We start from the raw sequence: 3,256 nt of genomic DNA, 5'->3' as shown, positions 1-3,256 counted from the left end.
TGAGGAGCGGCGGCAGCGGCGTGTCCCAGCCTCGGGGGGAGCATGTGAACGCCTCGATGAGTCCCATTAGCTGCCTGTCAGTCACAAAACACTGTTTATTTATTCCAATGTTCAATCAATATTCATTCAGCCATATTGTTTTTCACAGTTATTTTATAGTTTTAGTCAATAAGTTCTGATACCGAACACAGTGTTTTGTAGAAAAAACAGGAACTGAAAGGAGCTGAAGTGGTGGCAAAAAGTGGAGTATTGCAGGGAAAATGTAAAAAATACAGAGTAACTGAAAGGAGCTGAAGTGGTAGTAAAAGTGAAGATCTGAAGTAAAAATGTAGCAAGAAAATGAACTGAAAGGAGCTGAAGTGGTAGTAAAAGTGAAGATCTGAAGTAAAAATGTAGCAAGAAAATGAACTGAAAGGAGCTGAAGTGGTGGTAAAAGTGAAGATCTGAAGTAAAAATGTAGCAAGAAAATGAACTGAAAGGAGCTGAAGTGGTGGTAAAAGTGAAGATCTGAAGTAAAAATGTAGCAAGAAAATGAACTGAAAGGAGCTGAAGTGGTGGTAAAAGTGAAGATCTGAAGTAAAAATGTAGCAAGAAAATGAACTGAAAGGAGCTGAAGTGGTGGTAAAAGTGAAGATCTGAAGTAAAAATGTAGCAAGAAAATGAACTGAAAGGAGCTGAAGTGGTGGTAAAAGTGAAGATCTGAAGTGAAAATTTAGCAAAACAGGAACTGCAAGGAGCTGAAGTGGTGATTAAAAGTGAAGTACTGAAGTGAAAATTGAACAAAAACATGAACTGAAAGGAGCTGAAGTGGTGGCAAAAAGTGAAGTTTTGAAGTGAAAATGTAGCAATTTTTTATCGATTATTTAGCGAGTTTTATTTATTATTTTCTTTTTAATGAAGTCTAAATTAAAATCTAAATCAAATTGACACTGATCATTTATATATAAAATACATAAAATTCATGTTATGTTAAAATGGTCAGTCGATAACTTGATACTAAACATGTTGTACTATTTATTTTATTTTTATGTAATTGATACTGGACACACACTATTGTAAGCTATTTATTCATGTTTTTGTTTTTTTTTCTTCATTTAAATGTTTAGTGATCAAATTGATTGTGACCATTTAAATCTAGAAAACATTAAAATAAACATTAAAATGGCTAAATAATACAAGTTAATTTCAAGTTAGTTTTATTTATTTTTATAGTAAAATCAGTAAGTCAGTAAAAATAAAACAGCTAAATAATAAACTATGTTCTTCTCGCTATTTATTTATTTTTTATTTAATTTATAGTTAAATGGTCAATAAATAAATAAATGTGTGGTCAGTATCAATTCAACGACTGAACTCACTTAAGTAGAGGGAGGAATTAGCCTAGCTTAGCACAAAGACTCAAAGCAGAGGGAAGTGTTAGCCTAGCTTATCACAAAGACTGGAAGCAGAAGGAAGTGTTAGCCTAGCTTAGCACAAAGACTGGAAGCAGAGGGAATCGTAGCCTAGCTTAACACAAAGACTGGAAGCAGAGGGAATCGTAGCCTAGCTTAACACAAAGACTGGAAGCAGAGGGAATCGTAGCCTAGCTCAGCACAAAGACTGGAAGCAGAGGGAAGTGTTAGCCTAGCTTAACACAAAGACTGGAAGCAGGGGTGAGTGTTAGCCTAGCTTAACACAAAGACTGGAAGCAGAGGGAAGTGTTAGCCTAGCTTAACACAAAGACTGGAAGCAGGGGTGAGTGTTAGCCTAGCTTAGCACAAAGACTGGAAGCAGAGGGAAGTGTTAGCCTAGCTTAACACAAAGACTGGAAGCAGGGGTGAGTGTTAGCCTAGCTTAGCACAAAGACTGGAAGCAGAAGGAAGTGTTAGCCTAGCATAGCACAAAGACTGGAAGCAGAGGGAAGTGTTAGCCTAGCTTAACACAAAGACTGGAAGCAGGGCTGAGTGTTAGCCTAGCTTAGCACAAAGACTGGAAGCAGAGGGAATTGTAGCCTAGCTAAGCACAAAGACTCGAAGCAGAGGGAATCGTAGCCTAGCTTAGCACAAAGACTGGAAGCAGAGGGAATCGTAGCCTAGCTCAGCACAAAGACTGGAAGCAGAGGGAAGTGTTAGCCTAGCTTAGCACAAAGACTGGAAGCAGAGGGAATCGTAGCCTAGCTTAGCACAAAGACTGGAAGCAGAGGGAATCGTAGCCTAGCTTAGCACAAAGACTGGAAGCAGAGGGAATCGTAGCCTAGCTTAGCACAAAGACTGGAAGCAGAGGGAATCGTAGCCTAGCTTAGCACAAAGACTGGAAGCAGAGGGAATCGTAGCCTAGCTTAGCACAAAGACTGGAAGCAGAGGGAATCGTAGCCTAGCTTAGCACAAAGACTGGAAGCAGAGGGAATCGTAGCCTAGCTCAGCACAAAGACTGGAAGCAGAGGGAAGTGCTAGCCTAGCTTAGCACAAAGACTGGAAGCAGAGGGAATCGTAGCCTAGCTTAGCACAAAGACTGGAAGCAGAGGGGAGTGCTAGCCTAGCGTAGCACAAAGACTGGAAGAAGAGGGGAGTGCTAGCCTAGCTTAGCACAAAGACTGGAAGAAGAGGGAGTGCTAGCCTAGCGTAGCACAAAGACTGGAAGAAGAGGGAAGTGCTAGCCTAGCTTAGCACAAAGACTGGAAGAAGAGGGGAGTGCTAGCCTAGCTTAGCACAAAGACTGGAAGAAGAGGGGAGTGCTAGCCTAGCGTAGCACAAAGACTGGAAGAAGAGGGGAGTGCTAGCCTAGCTTAGCACAAAGACTAGAAGAAGAGGGGAGTGCTAGCCTAGCGTAGCACAAAGACTGGAAGAAGAGGGGAGTGCTAGCCTAGCGTAGCACAAAGACTGGAAGAAGAGGGGAGTGCTAGCCTAGCGTAGCACAAAGACTGGAAGAAGAGGGGAGTGCTAGCCTAGCTTAGCACAAAGACTGGAAGAAGAGGGGAGTGCTAGCCTAGCTTAGCACAAAGACTGGAAGAAGAGGGGAGTGCTAGCCTAGCTTAGCACAAAGACCAGAAGCAGAGGGAAGTGCTAGCCTAGCTTAGCACAAAGACTGGAAGAAGAGGGGAGTGCTAGCCTAGCTTGGCACAGACTGGAAGATGATCACACCTCCACATTGATCTCTGCTGGGAACCAATCAGCTCGCTGCCTGAGTAAGTGAATTAAAGTGTGTGTGTGGCCCCCCAGAGCTTAATGAAAGAGGAGGAAACATCTGGGGCTCTATTGATCGATCAGAGAGAGAGAGA

This window comes from Centropristis striata, chromosome 23, assembly GCF_030273125.1.
Source record: "Centropristis striata isolate RG_2023a ecotype Rhode Island chromosome 23, C.striata_1.0, whole genome shotgun sequence".
NCBI classification, from domain to species: Eukaryota; Metazoa; Chordata; class Actinopteri; order Perciformes; family Serranidae; genus Centropristis; species Centropristis striata.
The sequence above is the reverse complement of the archived record's forward strand: the minus strand, read 5'-3'. Positions refer to the sequence as shown.